The sequence below is a fragment of the Sebastes fasciatus genome, chromosome 21, assembly GCF_043250625.1.
Source record: "Sebastes fasciatus isolate fSebFas1 chromosome 21, fSebFas1.pri, whole genome shotgun sequence".
Classification (NCBI taxonomy): Eukaryota; Metazoa; Chordata; class Actinopteri; order Perciformes; family Sebastidae; genus Sebastes; species Sebastes fasciatus.
The window spans coordinates 12,595,876-12,617,210 of record NC_133815.1 but is presented as its reverse complement, the minus strand read 5'-3'; the positions used below and the strand labels follow the sequence as shown (position 1 = coordinate 12,617,210).

The 21,335-nt window shown below is 38.6% G+C and overlaps 1 protein-coding gene across 17 annotated transcripts in view; it reads left to right on the top strand.

Annotated features, from left to right (window-relative positions):
- Positions 1–985: 985 nt before the first annotated feature.
- The window catches only part of eya1 (EYA transcriptional coactivator and phosphatase 1), a 66,158-nt gene continuing 45,808 nt past the window's right edge, over positions 986–21,335 (top strand). For 16 of the 17 annotated variants that reach the window (XM_074621907.1, XM_074621909.1, XM_074621906.1 and 13 more), the window contains exons 1-2: positions 986–1,266; positions 6,307–6,367. The gene's annotated coding sequence lies outside the window, so the exon portion shown is untranslated. The remainder of the gene's footprint in view (positions 1,267–6,306; positions 6,368–21,335) is intronic. The other variant, XM_074621894.1, reaches the window with a different exon arrangement.

Sequence of the window (21,335 nt, the reverse complement as noted above, 5' to 3'; positions counted from 1 at the left end):
ATGTATGGTTCTTCTTTTGTTCCTTTTCCCTGATGATGGGCCTTGAGGATTAATTGGTTGTGGAAGATGTGTATGAATGTGAAATTTATATATGTTTGGAAAATTTGAATGTTATTAGTGTAACACAAATATGATGTTGTATATAGTATGTATGTGATAAATGTAATGTACTTGATTTCGGACCCCAGGAAGACTAGCTGGTGCCATTGGTATCAGCTAATGGGGATCCTTTTTAAATAAATAAATATAGGGACCTATAGGTGGCGCTCTAGTTCATATCCAGAAAGAGGGGTAGAGTTGTACTGTACACAAGCACCATAATGTGGTTTACCAAAGCAAAAGCATGTTTAATATTTGGGCACTCTCAAAGAATTGAAGTGGATTTAAAGGTCCCATATTATAAAAAAGTGAGATTTTCATGTTTTTTTTTTTATTATAAAGCAGGCGTAAGTCCTATATAAATACTGTGAAAGTATCGAAACACTCAATCCACAGGGAAATACACACAGCCCGTATTCAGAAACTCTGCATTTGAAACAAGCTGTCAGGATTTCTGCCCATTTGTGATGTCACGAATATACAATATTTAGACCCGGTATTATATTTTACACAGTTTTAAACGTAAACATTCTAAATGTGTCCCAGTTTATTCCTTAAATAAAGTTTTTTTTTTAACATTACAGCATGTAAACATATTCTAGTAGAAACACAAAATACAAGTATGAACCTGAAAATTAGCATACTTTGGGACCTTTAATGACCAATTAATCTGCAAATTAAAGCTTTATTATATTTTAAAATGATCTAAAACAAATGGCAGTTTTATCTAAACTAACTATATTAGCTGAATTTAAAAAATATCAAATTCTATGTTATTGACAGGTAAAATCAACCTGTAATATTATAGTGTGTGTGTGTGCGTGTGTGTATAAAGTTGTCCTCGTGCCTGGCTGTTACATCTGATACCAGTGGGCAGCTCGCGCGCGCGCGCACAGACTGACGCATGCGGATCTATCTTGTTGTCAATTCACTGTAACCTTCCGACTCTGCAGAGCGTTAAAAACGTTTGTAGCTTTTTATGACGGACATTTATAAGCTTTTTCCAACTTCTTTTCCAACCTCGCTTTGGTTAATGTCACGGACACATTTACCAGCCAGCAGCAGAGAAAGAAGAAGCTGAGTGACGCATGAAGCTGAAGACATAAAGTTTCTGAATATGGACGGAGAGACTTGTTGCATGTGGTGACAGCGGTGATACAGTAAAAGGTAGGTAGCAATGAGGCGACTGTATTTGTCTTTTGTGTCATTATTTGTTGCTTCTCAGTCAACAATTGTCAATTAGTTTTTCCCCTGTGTGTGTGGTGAATTGACAGCGTGGTATTGAGCCATTTCCAATATGGGCGGAGACAGCAGCAGTTATTGACAGCTAGGTAGCCCCATGAATGATAGCAAAGAGATCACTCCGCAGTGATAAATTAGAGCTGGGCAAATTAAGGCTTTCATAGGACAAACAAACTCAATTAACATAGTTAGTTATCATAGTTAGTTCATTTTTATATAACTAACTATGTTAAATAAATTGAGTTAATTATCATAGTTAGTTATATAAAAAAAATAACTAACTATGATTAATAAATTTAGTTAATTATCATAGTTAGTTATATAAAAAAAATAACTAACTATGATTAATAAATTGAGTTAATTATCATAGTTAGTTATATAAAAAAGAACTAACTATGAGAAATAAATTGAGTTAGTATATCATAGTTGGTTCTCATAACTATGATATATTAACTCAATTTATTTATCATAGTTAGTTCTTTTTTACATAACTAACTATGATAAATAAATTGAGTTAATTATCATAGTTATATAAAAAATAACCTTTTTTTATATAACGCTATATATTTAAATTGTAGTTTTAGTTTGTAAAGCCATTTTAAGTGTTTACCCCTCCTATAAAGCATTAGGGTCATATACTTAGCCTATAGCTTACAATTGAGTCTTAAAAACTAACACATATTTCAGTTGATGTTCCATTAAAACAAGCCTCTGTTTGAGTGCACTTGCATTGTGCAATATTTTGTAACATGTGTTGTCTGACATTTTCCCCCAATAGAATACTATACTGTGAGACTAACATGCTTTCACTGCCAGAAATATACAGGCCGATGCAGGTAGTTCAAGTTGCACACAGGACATTTATCAAAATATCATTTGCCTTAAGTTAACAGCAGTTGTACCTGGGTTTTACTCTCATTCATTCTGCCCTGGGCTGCAGTCATTTTTCTGTCTAATTATTTCCTTTTTTTACTTGACATTGATGGATAGCAGGTTAAAAATGGACATTTTCTCCTCAGTTAGTGTATGTTGGATTGACTCGAGCATGCATGGTGTTCTTCCCTCAGACCAAAGGACCTTGGAAAGATTGTGTTCCCCTCTGCTTTTCCCATTCCAATATGATACAGTTTGTCTTCATTTTCCTCTGACTTGGACTCATTTTCATGATATATAGCCGAATCACATCATCAAGACAGAAGTGTAGGTTATGTCGAAGTTATGCCATCATGATTACAGTCTAGGTTGCAGACGCAGGCCTTCTACCAGTGCAGCAGTTCTGAGTAAGCATTAAAGATGGTGGTTCCCTGATTGGGTGTTTTTCTTTGTCTCACAGAACCAAGTTGTCAAATATCAGTAATCCTTCGGTTTTATAAATGTCAATTCAAGAAGCTGCCATATTTATGCACCTGGTTAAATGTTATGATGAGGTCACTGGCTCGCTTCTGACTTGAGGTCATACTGGAAGTGCATGGGTCCACGGTTGCACAAACCATGTGGTTCTGTAATCACAATGGTAGAATGGTGGTTTCTCTGTCTGTCTCATCTGGTCTCCATGTTTTTAGTGTAATCTCAAATGTTGCTTACGTGTCAGGTTTACAGACTCTTGATACTCCGACAAACTGTGACTTTCTTGACTTGCAAAATGATCTTTTAAATTGACAAACATCATATGTGTGATTCATGGCGTAATTCAAACAGGATCAAATAATTATTTGTCTTTCGCCGTTGACTAATGACTACCGTACATATTTTCTCCGAAATAAGATCCCATGGGGTCCACCGGAAGGGGAGGGACTTCACTTCTCTATAGATGGACGACGCATCTCCACTTCCTCCCACTGTACAAAAGTGAAGCTATAATATCCCAGATATGGGAGCTGCCGTCTTGAGAATTTGACGTCATTTGGAGCCAGAGTCTGCGCAGTAGTGATTGGCGGGCTGGAGCCGCGGTATCGAGGACCCGCCTTCACATCTGTCTGAGCCAATCACGGGCCGAGCATGGCCGGAGCTAGAAAGACACATCAACTAGACATAGTATCTCTTTAACTACATTTATGATCAAATTGATCGTAGAATTGATATTCTATTGCACAAACTCGTGACCCGTTATGGAAAGTTAAAGTTACATGGCCTCTCTCATACAATTCCAGAGCCTCCGGTTCCGCGACTACTTCACTCAAAGCAGCTGTCAATCACAGCTGTCAATCATGACGTGACGTCTCACTCCCTTTTTATAGCATAAACCAATTCATAACAGGACCTATACTGCAGCCAGCCACCAGGGGGCGATCGAGATGTTTTGACTTCACTTTTGTGGAGCTGTCATGTTGTCCATCTTTATATACAGTCTACAGTATATGGTACAGACGTGCAACATGTATGATCAAGGGACAGGAATATCTACAAAGTTAGTCTTCCCACTTGATACTGCTACATGTATTTTCATAAAATAGTTCTACTAATTAAGGCTGCAACTTTCTTTGTTGATTAATCTAGGGTGAGGCTACTGATTATTTCCCGATTAATTGTTTTAAAAAAAGAAAACTGGTGAAAAATGGCCATCACAGTTTACTAAAGCCCAAGGTGGCGTCTTCACACTGCTTGTTTTAACCGACCAACACTCAAAGATATCCAGTTTATGGTCTCATAAGACAAATAAATGCAAGTCTAGACTTATGGTCATCACATTTTAAAGCTTTTTCTTTTCTTAGGATGATCTCACATCCTCTGAATGATATGTTTTATTGACATCTTTATTGACACTGTGGAATATCTTGTTTTGTTTTTACCCAGTTTCATTTAGCTGCATTTTGTATTTTCAGTCACTGACCTGAGATGGAGCAGCTGTGACTTAATGATTCAAGTTCAGAAATTCATTTGGTTTTAAAAAGTGTGGTAGCACAGCAGGAATACTGCAATGTATCATGTCTGCAGCAATGAACAGAACAAGTTTTATTCACACATGTACCATATTCCCTATGTACTGTACATGTGCTTCACGTTTTCTTTAAGACTTGACTTCAGAGGCGAGTTCTCCAGTCTGTTCTCCTTACTTTTGAAGTTACATGCTCCTCCAATTACTGGGGCCATGCAGTCTCCCCTATGGTGTCCTTGGACAGCTCTTTGAGTGCCTGAAAATGTTGCGGACCATTAATTCTGGATTGTCTTCATCTGTTTGCATAATTTTCCCTCCGTAACCATTTTCCTCCCCCATTTTCACAGCCAGTGCTCACAGGTTTTTTTCTTCTCTTTTATGAATGTTTGAGTCTTCGAGAGATTTCAATTTTGTATTATTTTTTCAATACCACTGACAGTTGTTAAACTTTTACATGAGCCTGTTTTATGGTATACCGCCTGTCAGCTGTATACTGTACACAGCATGTGTGTTTTACAGCCTGCGTGCTGATGTATGCATATTGAAACTCTTCACCTGCCAGCATATATAGTTTTACACATGTATTCAACAATATTTTTTATACTTTTTATTAAAATTTCCAAAGACGTAAACAAAGCAGAGCAGTCAGTAAGCAGAAAATCAATTTTGTGTTTAAAAAAAAGGGAGTGTTTTCTTTAACCTTATGCATTTTCTAGGTTTTTCAGTTAGACTAATTTGCTGTCAGGCAGGAGGTTGTTTTTGCAACTCAGGCAGACTCCAGAAATTAATTTATCCAAATAACCAAGTCCTCCTGGGCCTTGGAGGTTGGGACACTGAAATGGCCCTGGTAGGCAACGCCGCCTTTTGATGTCTGGAATGTTTTGGCTGACTTAGAGCAGGCGACTGGAGTGGAGGGATCATTTTCACTGACCCATGGGATTTTTAACCATTTTCATATACTGAGAACAAAACAAAGTGAGGAAAAATGCCTGAGCTGATTTGCATCGACTTTGCTATCAAAAAAACTGAGGGGAAAAAAAATTAAGTGAGACTGATTTACGGGATCTTTAGTATTTTTAGGACATATTAGGATGTGTTCTATGTTGTTCATCATGCACGTTAAAAAAAGAGTTTCCAAATTGTTGCAATTAGGCTTGGCACTTTGGCCTAACTTTAAAAGAATTCAACCTTATAATAAAAATGTCCTTCATTAATGCTCTCTGAGTGCTAATTAGGTGGTCATTTGGACTGTGGGCAAAGTAAATACAAGGCCCATCCTAATAATACAAACACTCTGATTGTACACTTTCATTGTATAAAAGCCCCTTAGGTGCATGCACTGTTGGTGTATAATTTGTTATATCCAATATAAAAGACGGTAGTTACATTAATAAAATGAATTCCTATCAGACTTTAATTACAACAACTAAATGCTATGCTTTTATTAAACAAGCCCGAGGAAAGGGAAGTGCAGGAAACCAGGCGGTCTTGAGTAACGGGCCGCTTGAGTTTCCAGCGTAATAAATAATTCACAGGTCCTGTGTGATGAGCTGCTGAGGACAGAAATCCCTAATGACAGCTTTTTATAACCTATGACTCAGCTGGCCATTATGCTTCTGACATCCTTACACAGACCACATTCCCTCTGCATGCTCAGTGCTCGCTCTCCTCTCACTCCGCACTGCTTTGCCTACCGCATTGACAAAAAGGAGTTGTATTACTAAGTACTATATACAGTCTCTTAATGAGAGAAATTAAATGGAAAACATAATAAAATTTAATTATTGTATGTTAAATTTATTCTTTTGAAAGGTGCTGTAAAGGGTTATTCCTTAACAAAATGTATCTATACTAACTTGTAAAAGCTGTTTTTATGTTTTTATTATATTTAGCAAGTGTCTTTTTCATGTCTTTTCTTACTTCCTGCCAAGAAATTTCACTTTCTACAGAATTAATGTTATCAACCAGTCTCCATGTCTTCCATCTGAAGTAATTTGTCAAGTGTGAAAAATGCTGAAATTGTTGTATTGTAATTGTTTATAGTTTAACTGTGGTTATTAATTTCTCTCCATTGTCATTTCCTGCGTCAGGTCCATGCAGGAGGGACTGAGCTAACCTTAACGCCTGTTGCTACTGCGGTGTATGTGTGAGGTAAGAGACTGAATAATTGAGTTTCTCCAGTCTGCTTAAGGCCTGCGACTGATCAAGTGTTACAGTCTTTGATTGGCATAATGGCAACGTACCCCCCCAGGTAAGGTCAGTCCGAGCAACATCTGGGTCTATTAAGCATTATGCAACTCCCAGTATGAAAGGCAAGGCCTCATATGGTATTGGTTGATATCATTATTGTTATCATTTCCAAACCCCAGCTCTCACTAAGAATAGGTGGTTAATTTTAGATGCAAAAAAAGATCCGATTACTCAGGCCTCTGCTTGTGGTTGTCCCCAGAGTTAGTGCAGGGAAATAAATCTGGTGGCCTTGATTAAGTACCTGACAATAGAGTTAGCACAGCACTAGTGGTTTATAGTAATACAGCGGACATGGGCAATTAGGCCCACCAAGTAATTTACAGTACTGCTCGCAGGTGGTGACCTGGTATGAGCTTGGGACCACCTCAGTAACAAATTAGATCGTATAGGCAAGCAGAGTAGCAGCTCTGTAGGACTTCCAAATAAAGCAAAGCAATCAAAGATTATAAAAAGCTCGACGCGTATTTCAAATTTGTTATGATTTTGTTCCTGTGAAAGGAATAACATATGGCGCTGTTTTTTTTTATCCGTAATTTTCTGGAGAATGAATGATCACTTTTATACGTTGTTGATCTTTTTACGTCAGCGTGGAGCGCTCTCCTCTCGCTGCTACCTATTAATTATGAAATAGTGTAGGTCTTGGCCATTTCATTTTACTACTTCTTCCTGCTGAACTTGGTGTGAAAGGCTGCTGTTCTTAAATAGGTGTATTAAAGTAAGAGTGGGGAACGTTTCCCCCCAGCGCCCACTCTCTCCAGCATTATGTCATCAGAGTCAAAAAGGCACGGCTGAAGAAAAATAGCTTGTTTCGCACATGATAGACACCTTAACACATGGAGCAAATGGAGCGGGGCATGTGGCTACTTCTCTTTACTAGAGCAGGACACACAGCACCGGCCTTCATTCACACAGTCATACAGTAGGTGTATTATAATCTAAGAATGGACCTAATGTCATATTTAACATTTTAGAGAGATATGTCTCTTATCCTAAAATGAAATTTAATGATTTTCTTGGTAATTAGAGGATGATGACCCACATTGTAATAATAGTCCACATGCTAGATTATCTTCTTTTTATATAATATTTTAAACACAGCAAGATCCTCTTAATAATAAATGTATTTTAATGCCATTTATTAGATAACACTTTTATCATTGTATTGTTCTGTATGTAACAGTGAAGAAAAACAGTGCCCTCTTCTGCCTGTCCGCCTGTCTCTGTTGTGTCACCCACAGATTGAAACATTACTTCAGGTTTTGCTGTAGTTTACTGGCGCTCTGTGGCTTATCAGCCTCTTGTACAGGTCAGCCACTGGGCTGAGTGTCAGGACCCCTGCAATAACTCTGACCACCGTTATCCCCACTGTCAGCACGTAGGCCTTAGTGTGAGCTGATTTCATCAAGGCCACCAGTGGTCTCCCTGCTTCCCATGATGGACCACTGCTGGGCTGGTTTCCTCAGCAAGCCTCTTTCATTCAACACAAACATGTCTTGTGCAGTAAATGCAGTTTCTTCCTGTGTAGATCCTGATTGGTCTGTCTCTTTGTTGTGTTTGTGGACAGACACAGGAACTCCAAATTTAAAGTAGCTTTATATTAAAAAAGTAGGGCTGTCAATCGATTCAAATATTTAATCGCAAATGAATCACACATTTTTTTTATCTGTTCAAAATGTACCTTAAAGGGAGATTCGTCAAGTATTTAATACTCTTATCAACATGGGAGTGGGTAAATATGCTTGCTTTAGCAAATGTATGTGTATATTTATTATTGAAAATCAATTAACAACACTAAACAATGACAAATATTGTCCAGAAACTGCATCGTGGTACTGCATTTAGCATAAAAAATATATATATGCTCAAATCATAACATGGTAAACTCAAGCCAACCACGCAACAACAGCTGTCCGTGTGTCAGTGTGCTGAGTTGATTATGACTTCCCCCAAACTAAGGTGGTAAAGGGTGGTAAAGGAGAGACTCGTGGGTTCCCATAGAACCCATTTTTATTCACATAACTTGATGTCAGAGGTCAAGGGACCCCTTTGAAAATATAGTTGGTATCAATTCCTTAGGTTTTCTAGTTTCATATGATACCAGTATCTTCACTCTAGCTTTAAAACTGAGCCCGCTACAACCTCCGAAAGATCGATTGCGTTAATGTGTTAAAGAAATTAGTGGTGTTAAAATGATTTTGCGTTAACACGTTAATATTGCATTAACTTTGACAGACTTAGAAAGAAGTAAATATTTTTCGCAACAAATAAGCCATGACGTTTAATAAATTGGCAGTCTATTATTATTATTACTCATATCTTTTAAACATTTATTGTTATGTTTACTCTTTTATTGCGCGTCAGAGCGAGTGCACTGTTACATGGCTGTGAAGGCAGGTCCATACGTGTCTGTCATTCATTCATGACAAACACCCTGCAAATAGGGAGAACGGCTAATTGGCATAAACTCCAATGATGTCAGCAGCACCACACCACTAACAGCTGTGTGTGGTCCACCAATGCTTGCACAGCTATTTTAGAGCTCCACGCCAAAAGAAATACTGTATACTGGTGCTACACCTGCAATGCAAGTTGGTCTCGAAGACAGACGGTGTAAGCAGCAGAACATTTTGTTTTTTCCCTTGACAGAGAAAGGATTAGTTTTGTTGAGTACAGCTATTATTTTGGTGACCCTCTGTCAAAACTAATTCATGAGCAATTATTAATATATGAAGCCTGACTTTACTGAGATGATTGCATTTTCTATTTTTGATAGATCATGTAAGTGAGCATTTGTTAGAACGTGTCATTCCTGTTTTGTTTTTAGATGCTTTGTATCAGACAAGAAAGAAAATGCTTGAATAAGCTTCTAATTATGACACTTATTCACCCAATAAGGAAATGTTCTGTCGGTTATTTCCACATATGCAAGTGTGAACTCCTTGCTGGACTACTGAAACAATATTTGGCATTTCTGCTACTGATGTTTAATCTCTCATTAGCCTCTAGGTGACACGAAACAGCATCAGTCTCAATCGTGCGTTTGCCAATCAGAGGCAGGTTGAGTGACAGGCACAGAACAGCACATCCCTTATGTAAACCCTTCCTCTACCACCACCACGAAATTAGAGTGGCTGTTGCTACACGCTGCCGCCTCCTGCTTCTACACAAATGAGAAAGTAAGCACTCCGGTTCAGAAGTTCACATTTTGGATGTGTGCCGGAACTACTTAAGGCCGGTGACGTTTTTTTCAGAGGAACAGGTGGTCAGAGTGACATAATTCTGGCTCACTGTTAAGATCCTTAGAAATTAGGCCCTACTGCTCTGCCAGAAGTGTTATTACTCTGTCAATATGTATAAGCACGAGTTTATCTGATTTAATCTGATAAAAATGGAAAGACAAAATTAACATACTGACATGAATACTTCTTTACACATGCTCCTATACTTAATATATATTTCTGCAAACAAGCAAATCACATATAAATCACCCATCTTTGACATGTCTCAAGGCTTGGCTGAGAAAGCTATTTATTCTCATACACTGTTAACTACTGGCACGTATGCGTTCGAGTGGAATGCCATTCAGAATGCAGAAAATATATTTAGTTCTCGCCAACAGACAGCAAAAGGCACCAGTGGGTCTAGCCCCTGTGTGAGAACAGTTATTTCTGTCGCAGTATGGACTTTCAATTACTGTAATCCGCTGCTTGACTCCTTCAAGAACATCAGGGCCGATTAACTATGAAGACGCATCAAATGTGACACCTACAGTACATGTCATAAATGGACATAGCTTTATTTTTGACATCTGTTTTCAGTATATTTTCTAGAAAGTGTAAAACGAGGGGGTTAATTTGGCAATATATTACAAATTAAGAGTTTGCTATTGCTTGTATGCAAGCAAGGAAACAGGAAATGTAATGTAGAATAACTGCTTGCCTTTGGTTTGATAAGAAGTCATTGCATGTAAGAGTCGTGCAGAAACAGTTTGGCAGGTTTGAGTTATTATGAGTTTCTTTAAGCCCATTAATAGGTAGGTGCTTATGGACAGTGGAAATACCCCACAGCTGCAGTCTGGCTGTTGCTCCATATGTGATCCTCCTGTCAGACCCCCAGAAAACACTCAAACTTCACTACCATGCAGACACCGTCTCAATTGCAGCCATACAGACATGTGTCCAGCATACATTCTGGGTGCATGAAATCCAGATATTCTGCTTTTCTTCACAATTATATTAATATAAAACATTGTTTAAAGTCAATTTGTGCTTACCATACAGTTATGAAGTGATGAGTGCATTTCTTTAAGCTATTTCTATTATTATTGACATTTAGGTTCACTAAACATTCTGCATGGTTTTATTTTGGGAAACCCTGTGAGGTCTGTGCTTATATTTGGTGGAGGTTTTACCTAAAGCTGGCAAATCTCATGGCAAAGCCGTGTGATTCAACAGGGATGAACAGAGAACAATGCCCAGATAAGTGAATTACCTACCTGGTAGGAACACACAAGGGCTGTGTCCTGAAGCTAGGCAACTGGCAGGCCTTCTGTTTGTATTAGGAAACAGTTGAGCAGCTCCTGCAAACACGACTTATCCTGTTTAATTGGTGGCGTAATTCCCGCAAAGTTGTTATACATGTCTGTTTTTCTTGACCTTATTCAAACAGTAGAGGGTAGTGTGAATGGTCATTGAGTGGTTAAGTGGAGGCTTCTCTAGAAGGGCAAATAATTGGTGGTAAGAATTGTGTAAACACTTCTGAACCTTTAATTGGCAAAGTTGTATTGTTTATCTTGGAGCAATCTGAATGACAGAGTTAGACATAGAAAGTAAATTATTTGTTTTCGTCTACTGAATTATATTGTTTAATGCCAATATACTGTATTTCTGACTTTCTATTTAGAATTAGGGCTGCAACTAATGATTATTTTCATTGTCAATTAATCTGACGATTATTTTCTTGATTAATCGATTAGTTGTTTGGTCTATAAAATGTCAGTAAATGGTGAAAAATGTTGATCAGTATTCCCCAAAGCCCAAGATGACGTCCCCAAATGTCTTGTTTTGTCCGCAACTCAAAGATATTCAGTTTACTGTCATAGAGGAGTAAAGAAACCAGAAAATATTCACATTTAAGAAGCTGGAATCAGAGAATTCTGACTTTTGTTTTTCTTAAAAAATTGCTCAAACCGATCGATTATCAAAATAGTTGCCTATTAATTTGATAGTTGACAACTAATCGATTAATAGTTGCAGCTGTACTTAGTGTTTGAATTGTAAAATCGTACCTAAACAACTTATTTGCTGCAAATCAGACAACTAATTTCACTGATTATTGAATAAATATTTTATGATTAGATAAGGCATTAAGTTTATTATGATTAAGAAAATAATTGTCCAAGTGAAATGTAAATAGTTTAGCTTATATAACTCAGAGAACAAGAATGACCTGTTAAAAGCTTCAAATAAAAATTGTATTCAGACTTTCATTCATTTAGAGCTGCGACAATTAATCGATTAATTGTCAACTATTAAATCAACCACCAACCATTTTGATAATCAATTAATCAGTTTGATCATTTTTTTAAGAAGAAAAATAGGCAAAATTCTCTGATTCCAGCTTCTTAAATGTGAATATTTTCTGGTTTCTTTACTCCTCTACAAGAGTAAAATTAATATCTTTGAGTTGTGGACAAAACAAGACATTTAAGGAAGACATTTCTTACCATTTTCTGACATTTTATAGACCAAACAAATAATCGATTAATCTGTAAAATAATCATCAGATTAATTGACAATGAAATTAATCATTAGTTGCAGCCGTACATTCATTTAAATGACTGTATTGAATACCTTTCACTGAGAAACTATTGGTGTCTGTGCCGCTGCCTTTATGAACTGTTTTAGAGAAATTGTACATTGACTTGGCTAAAACATATTCAGCACAATTGGATTTCAAATTAAATACAAATATGGATTAAAACAATGACAACAAAGCATCTGTGCCCCCAGCTATGGAACAAAATCCATCTGGTCTGACTAAAATAATGAAAAATAGATTTCTTAGTCACATCTCTGATGTGTTGCCATGAGTGAACAATACCTTTACCTTCTCTCAGTGCTCAAACTTTTTAAATGTCCTGGAGGAGTTCTTGTTCGAGTCCCAAACCTACTGAGATCTCTAATGAAGGCTTTACCTTCCAGGCAAGCATATTTCTCCGAATGACAGTAATTTACATATGATGTATTTAGAGAAGGAGAGGGCAGGCTAATTCTATTTAGAGATTTTCCTTTGTTTTAGGAGTCATTAGCAGCTAGCTCAAATCTAATTTTTACAATTTCATCAGGCCATCTTGGAAAGCCTCTGTGAGCTCATCAGAGAGGAGCATTTATTGCTAAGTGTTCTCTATTGCATTAGCACACAATAAAGCGGCCAGGGACTGCTACAGACGTTTATGTGGAATCCAGTTAACACTCCGCCAATTCGTTTTTTATTGGGACACAATCAATTTTTATTCATTTTAAAGCCAGAATGCTTTCTTTCATTGTGTGCCTACCCCAGCTTATTATGCCCTAAACTAATTACTCAGTTGTTTTCACAAAATGCTAATGTTTATGTTAAAGATTTCCTCTTTGAAATGCAGGCCTGACGTGCATACACATAATGAGAGATTTTATACATCGTAGTGAAAGTCTGTCACATATGTTCTTCATTATCACACGCTTCCCGCAGTGTTTTTCTAAGCATAATAATTGCATTCATTTAATTTGTGGAAGTCTGGCAATAACAATAGAGTCTGAGTAATAACATTGTATTATAGGGAGGGCTAAACATAATGCAGCTCATTTCTTAACCCACATAATAGAGAGTATCTATCATGAATATGTACATTTGATATATTATTTTATTCAAAGCCGCTATTTATTTTGGTGCTTGTGTGAATAGCCGAGAACTCGATCCATGTGTGGTGGAAGAGCATCTGAAGATGTGAGCTATAGATGTGTGCATCTTCACTGCTGTGTGATAATTAGAGTGCTTAAGTGCTCCTGGAGACAAGACAAACCCAGATACCCTCTTCCTCTTCAGCCCCTCCTCTCATTCACCAAGAAGGTCTTTAATGGCCCCCATTTGACTCCGATATCATTTATTGTTTGGTATCAGATGTACACCTTGTACCCTTCACCATTTGCACTGAAGCATGTTTGACTTGAACTGTAATGTAGGCATCAGTCTTTTCCCTTTTCCCTTTATCCTCCAACCTCCAGCCCTCCGCTGCTTTCCCATCAGTAAAAAATGCACAGGCATCCTCTATTTGGTATTGCATTTCATTATGCACAAACAAAGAATATTCATAGCTGCATCCTCAGTGACATTGCTCGGCGTACAGTAAATGTGTATGCTTGCGTGTGTGTGTGGGCTTTCCGAATAATGTGCGTGCAGATATTTTTCTATTCCAGTTTTGGGATTTGTCCTACAGTGGGTCCTGGAATGCTTTCAACACATTGATGAGATGACAAGTTATCATTGATCTGTCCTTACTTAGTGGGATCCATTAAATAATGTATGGGCTCCTGTGCATTACCAGCGCACTCTCCTGTCCTCGACCCATTAGAGGAGTAGGGCACGGGGCCCTAGTGGCTCCAGGCCCTCTGAGGTCCTTGGGCTTTCATTTAATTAAATTATCCTATAATGAAAACTCCCATAATGAGATTAATTTTAATTATTTATCAGCGGCCGATTTGAGGGAGAGGCCGCATTAATAATGCATGAAAGGGCTAAACATTTTTCAATTCATCACCTTTTCCTTTTGTTAAAGGTGCAATTTATTAAGTGCTCTGCAGCTGCTAGAGGTGATGGTGGTGGAGATATGGACGATCAGGCCCAGGGGTCAGTCAGAAGTGCTTGACTATCATTTTATAATGCGCATTATTTTGCTAAATTAGCATCGCCCCATAACATGTGCGGTATTATGCATTCCCTGGTGCGTTTACATTCATGCTTTAGTTCCCGTAGAAAACGTGTTCACTTTGTTGGCATTTAATGTTCTCTTCAGTTTCTTAAAGCTTGATGGATTTTATATTAATACCTAAAGGCAGAGAAGTAATCAAAATCCTGCCTGTAATTCTCTGCTGATGTTTGTATACCTCCATCAGGTTGGCATGTTGATTCCCCTTGTGTGAGCACATTAGAAGACTTTGGTGGCGGGCCAACAGAATAGGGGAAGATTGTCGACTGTCACACAGTGGGAAACTGTAATTAGCTGGCATGGAAGTGTGCTTATGTGAGTTCCCGGGCAAAAGAGATATAGCAGTACAGTTGAGATATGTAAGCCGATACGCTGTTGAAAACAATTACCTTTTGTGATTTAAATGAGCGCATTTCACATCTTCCAAACTTTTGTATCAACTGACAGAAACATATAGGCAGGCAGAGAAGTGGCCTAGGGCAGGAGGCAAGAATGTCATTGGGACGGTGAGCCGAGTGCATTTATCAGGCCTTCATCAATAGTCGATTAATAATTCAGGCAGAGTCTGGGGCTTCTTTAGGGCAGGGTTTCAGCTAGCTTGTAATTTTGTAAATTGCATAGTCATCATGCAATGGATGGGCCAGGCTGCTCTGAGAGTCACAGCTGTGAATGTATTGGCCTTTTGGGAGTTTAGTAACAGGTAGAGGAAGAGTTTAATCCAGATGTGGTGGCGTTGTAGTCAGGTATCCACAACAAATGCAGCGGGGAAACAAAGAGGCCTGGAGAGAAACAATATAAAGACAGTTGGAAGCACCTTGCTTGCCAAAAAACAAAATATTAAAGCTTCTGATGCGCACAAATAATGTAAAGCAGACACAGATGAACATAAATGGATGTTATATAACATACAGAAAGGCGACACGTCTCGAGCTCAGCGCTCTGGACACAATTGTAGTCAAACAGATCCGTTGCTTTCCACTTTAAGCTTGACTAAAGAATTAATAATATATCCAAGTCAAAATGGAAATCCAGATTCAGATAGTGGCTTTTTGTTAAACCACCAGTCTCGTCCTTTGGTAGATTTCCACCAGATACTTCCCCCCTGGCTTACAGAAAACAAACAGGCATTTCTTTCCATTGTGAGTTGTTCAAGGTGCCTTGGCCCAGGTGCAGCGTTAGCAGAACAGTCCGTGGCCAGTGAATGAGCAAACCCCTCAATTACCCCAAGCCAGCTCTCTGATAAGTCCTATTCAACAAAATGGGCCCTCTAATTGCCCTGACCAGTATTACCTGTTCTGCGTCCAAAAGTGCACTATTCTTCCACATTGTTTCCTAGGCAACTGGAAGTTTTTGTGACCTATAAAAAGTTGCTACTCCTGTAACTGATCCGAGGCTAGGCGGTTGTTTGTTTCCATGGCAGGCTGCTGAGCTATTTATAGGTCTATCTAGCTGGTACTAGTAGGCACAGAAAGCGTTACCAACAATTTTATTCATTCATTTAAAAGAGAGACATCCTCTTGTGCTTTTGATAGACTGAAAGTCAACTACAGTAGAGAGTTGACTGGATGTTTTGAGAACAAAAAACACCTGGGGCTTCAGCCATTGAGTCACAAAGTCGAGAGGAAGACGGCTTCACACTCTTCTCCCCTGTTTTACCACTCTCTGCTTTTTCCCCCTCAATGCAGAAGCGGATCCTAGTAACAAAACGTAATGTTTATTTTGGAGTCAGAGGCAATGCCCCGGATGACCGGATTTTCTATGTTGTGGTTTTGCTTGTGTTTTTAGCAAAGCCGCGCGTAGCTGCTGGTATTGATGATTCATGTGTTCATCATCGGAGGTCCTTGGCAGTTCATCACGTCTTCCCCTCACTGAAGCAAAAGGTTAATCAGGGAACCCTCCATATTAAAGTGATAATTTATCTCTGATTCACAGGGTTGGAAAAGACGTATTAATTATCAAGGGTGTCAAGTTGAGTTAAAGAAGAGATCTCCCTTAAGGCATTTGGCAGCTGCATCAAACTTAACTCCAATTTCAAAATCTGTCTCGAACTTTTCGTTCTATTCACTGTCTTTATACACTTCACATATAGTATATTGTAATACCATTACCTCTATTTTCTCTCACAGTTGCCTTTTATTTTGCTGCAATTATTTCATATTGTTCCTAAAAACATTTTCAAGGTTCAGATCAAGACCTGTAGTTGTTGCCGAATTAAAAGTATATATAAAAATGTTGATAACCAAACATAGATACAGTACAGTAAGAAACCTTTGAGTCCACAGAGAAGATTTGAAGACGCTAGACAATGGATGGAGAGTGAAATGGACTTTTAAAAGAGGTAAGATATCAATAGGAATCCATTTAGTTTATGGAGTAGATACATTAACTTAACTAACAATCAATCACTCCTGTCTTTAAAGCTTTTTAATGCACGTAAATCTGACCTGTCAATACATTTCCAGCATCATGCTCACTCTTAACACCACTGTTGTGGTTATTCACCTGCCTTAGTCCGTTTGTTACTTCCCCCTTGAAATGCACCTTTTACTGTACAGGCTTCCTCATGAGCACTTTTATATTCCAGTAATACTGCTTTGCAATAAATACAATTCTACAACAGAAGGAGATGAAAAGCTTACAGGAAAAACTTCAAGCAGTTTATGGAAAGGACACAAACAACGGAATTGTTTTTGCACTTAGACTTTATTCTCTAATGGACATAAACTGTCCGTGTCCTGCCTGGAGGAGGTCATGTGATGTTTTTGTCTCTCATATTTTGCTGCTATTGTTGAGAATCTTTTTTTATTGTAGCAAAAAGCACATTTGAGTTAAATTGTTCAAGAGCACCATGCATTAGCCTGTCACTATAAAACTATTGTGTTATCTATGGGACAATGTCTTACTGAAACAGAGCAATATTGTACACCAATATGTGGGTTTCTGCTATGGAAAACTGTAAAATATGAGATTGTTCTCCCTCACTTGTAAGCAGTTCTAGCTGGATGAGATACAACATATTTTCACACAAGTACAAAGGGAGAGTGTGCTGTAAGGGGTGCATTGCAAATTCCATTTCCTCATGGAGGAAGTCACCTTTTAGCAGGGCCAAACACATCAAGAGGAAACAAACATGGAAAGTTGGCATATCATTTAGTCCAGTCGGTTCTATTGATGTCTTTCACAATGATATGTTTGTCCAAATGAACTGCATTAGGAAGCTACAAAGTCTGAGGTCTCAAGAAAGTGGACTTGAATTAGAGAATTGATGTTTACTTTCAATGAATTACTGTTGTATTTATGGTTTATACCCCACTGGTAGCAGTCTCCTCACTTGGACGATGCAGTCTTTGTTTCTTCATTTGTAAAGTAACTTGGACAGCTCTTCCTGTTCGTTGGATATTGATAGTGTAGCAGTAGTGCTCTAGTGAAAACAATAAATGAAAGGCTGTCTCCGTTGCTCATGATGACTGCAGCGACAAGTACCAGACGCATGCACAGAAGTCACCAAGAGGTACTTTGGGGTAAGGTATTAGCATATGCGTCAGCACTCTCCTCGCATAGTCTTAAACTGTGATTACCCCATTGGTTATTTTGGACCTTCTTGTCATGCTTCAAGTCCCTCTGACATGATTGGAGGCACCCACTGGTTCGGCAAGCCGCTAATAGTTCACACTGTCCTCAAGGCTGTGAAAAATTGTGCAGCTCAGCATGTTTCCTGCTGTTCTATAAAACGAGTGACATTTGGTGCCTAGATAATCCGAGCTTCGGTGCACACGCAGAAGGAGGCCGGGTAGACAGATAAGCCCAGCTGTTAAGTCTGTCCAGGAGTTTAAAATTACTGAAAACTGGTGTCCAATGGGAATGCCCATTCATCACTGCAAATAACTCTGCTGTGTCCGCTTGCACTTGCTTCTGAGAGAACAAATGTGGATGTAGGTTAAATGTAAGTTATTTTCCGGTCTGTATTTCTGTTTTATTTATATGGGGATAGATAGCTGATTGGTAATACCCCGGGCTTAAATAGGCTTGTCCGAGCGCTTGCATCGTCCTTTGGCACACACATAACCAGAACTTGAATGTGGAAGCATATTCTGTCAGTGAGACAAACCACTGGCTTGCACAGCACTGCCTCTTTTGTAACTGTATTTAGTCTCTAAGCAGAATGGCACAGACCCAATCTAAGTGGCTTTCATCTGGCCAATTCAAACAGACGTTTGACCCCAGACATTTGCCTAATGTGTTTTTGTTATGTGGACTCCTGGCTTCACAAATGTCACAGTGGCTGGACTAGTGGGGGTTTGGTGAGTGACTCAGGGGGTTGGGAGTTGAGGGGGGGTACAGGAACAGAGAGTCAGCCTGAGGGGGTGGGGTTGCAAGGCAGAAGTTAAGTCTATAACCTCTGCATTTTGTACTCTAACCCATTGGGAGTTGGTGGTGGGTGGATCATAAGTTCCCAGTGATGACCAGCCCCTCCTTCCTCATGGGCCAGACCCACTACAAGCCTGCTGATGAGCACCCCGGCCCCCAGCACTCTGCTGACCTGGGCCCAACTGGGCAGGCAGCTGTGGAGGAGACGGGGAGTGCCACATTTCTGGCCGCCCGGGTTGCGCAAGTCAGAAGCAGGCCCAGACAGTTGGAGCAGGCCTGACAAATGCTGCCATTAGAGGGGTGCTGAAAATTTATTACCAAACATATTGGCATTTTAGGGTGCAGCTGACTTAGATTTAGTGGCGTTGCTGACGAGGCTCTGTCTTTAAACCAGAATAACAGATTACTACTAGAAAGTCACACCCTCCACTTACTGCCCTCATACCACCTACGTTATTTATAACAATCACTGATATCTGCTCAATATCTGCAATCAAAGCCTTAAGTTTGCAGCTATGAAATTAGGGAATATAGGCAGAAGATGGCTTGTTTCAATTTACAGGAATCAACTGATTTTTAAATCTAAGTGTTTTCTCTTTGTTTGCGCAAATTGTCAAATTGTAGGGCAGTTTTGAGAGGAAAGAGCAGGGAAATATATACTGTATATTTTCTATCCAGTGGACCTATATTTTTGTTTTACCATTTTTTGGGTGTGCATTGTGTCTTTTTAGTCTTTTTTTCCAGACTGCAAACATGTTTTAGTATCATTTCAAACTGCACCAGTGAAGTGAAGCTTCATCCAACACTGAATTCAGCGCATCTAGGGGAAAGGCATATGAGAGCATTTATCCACTGTGTGTGTTATGCGGCGAGCCATACAATATGAACGCTTTGTTGTTTTGTTAAAAAATGGTCCATCCAACATTCAATTTGGTTACACACTACTGAGGCCTGAAAAAAAGAAGCTTAGCATAAGAAGAATGAATGGAAAGAAACAAGAAACTACCCTCCTTTCTAAATGAAACAAATCTCAAAATATGTATTTGCTAGTATTTGGTCACATGTTTTTATTCTAAGATCATTGCCTTATGGATATGTTTAAATCACAAAAGCATTTCAAATGAAGTAGTCCATATGGTGTGTCAGAAAAATGCTGTTATGTTGATAATCATCTCCGGTGTAAATATAGAAAAACAGCGCAATGATGCTGATCAAAATATGGTATCTTTCAAATCTGGTCTGTTTAGTGAATAATAAAAAAACATATGAATAATTTCCTCACAAAGCTCAGTTTTTGCCACACGCTTTTCATCTCACACATGCCAAGCTGGTGACCAGAACACTACAGTTACTGTTGTTACTGTAGTGTTTAGATGATGTCATCAATTGGGGCCCCGAAAAATTGGCAAACCTTGTGTACAATTATTTATACTATAGGTGTTAGAACTGATACAAAAGTGAGGATATTCTGCATCTGCATTCACCTACTTTTTGCCTCTAAGATTTTGATGGATAGTTTAGGATAAATTTATTGGTTTCAGAACGACTCCAATGCTCCAACTCCAACGGTGACAGCTTAGCATGTGATGTGGTCCTTCACATAGGAATTCTACCTCAGTATATAGGTTTGTGTTGAAATTTGAATGAGGAGAGTCCTTTTATTTATAAAATATCCTCACGGAAATCCCATATTAATAACTGAAATCTGATTCTATGGAGAACATAAATCTCAGAATAAATTAAATAAACCTTGTTTATGTGACTTATTACGCTGAATTTACTCTTATTATTCTCTTTATCTTTTAACAGGCTATATATTTTAAGCGTAACGCCCGCGGTGATACTTCCAGCCATAGTGATGTCTCATTCTGAGTAATAGGTCTCTAAAGTGTGCTTGTTTGGCTTTTTTTTGGGCCTTTGGAGAGCAATAAAGTGTCTGTCTGAGGATTTTCGGGGTCCTTATAGACTTTCTCCAGGTGTGCCTCACTGGTCATAAAGTACAACTCGTCTCTCGTGGTGTATGCTTGGATAAATGTGCCCGCTGAGTGTTCTTTAATCAAATACTACTTAGCATGCACTGGGATTTTTAGAAATTTAGAAATGACTTTTGTAAATTCTAAAGTTTGCTTGCTATATTTTATGCCCTTTAACATAAAAAGGGGTATTTTAGCTACAACATAAGGTCACTCTGTTAATTTTAGTTTGTGGCGTCCACTGAGGTTAACCATTTCATTTGTTCCTCGCTTTTTTGTGGAGGAAAAGCTCCAATGTATTTTCATGTTGAGGTATGCCGTGTTTACTTTTATCACTGCTCCTCGGTGAGGCGGGCCAACCTGATGTTTGTTTATAAGAAATTCTGGCTTCACTCGAAACTTTCATTCACCACTTGAAAGCACTTGACTTGCTACTAATTTACCTTGAGGGACTTCAAAATGATCTGTCTGCACTGTCAAAATCTTTTTTTGTGGTGGCAACTTGTCATCATCAAAGTTTTTCTTTAGAGTTTAATGAAAGCCCGGGAGATAGATGGGTTAA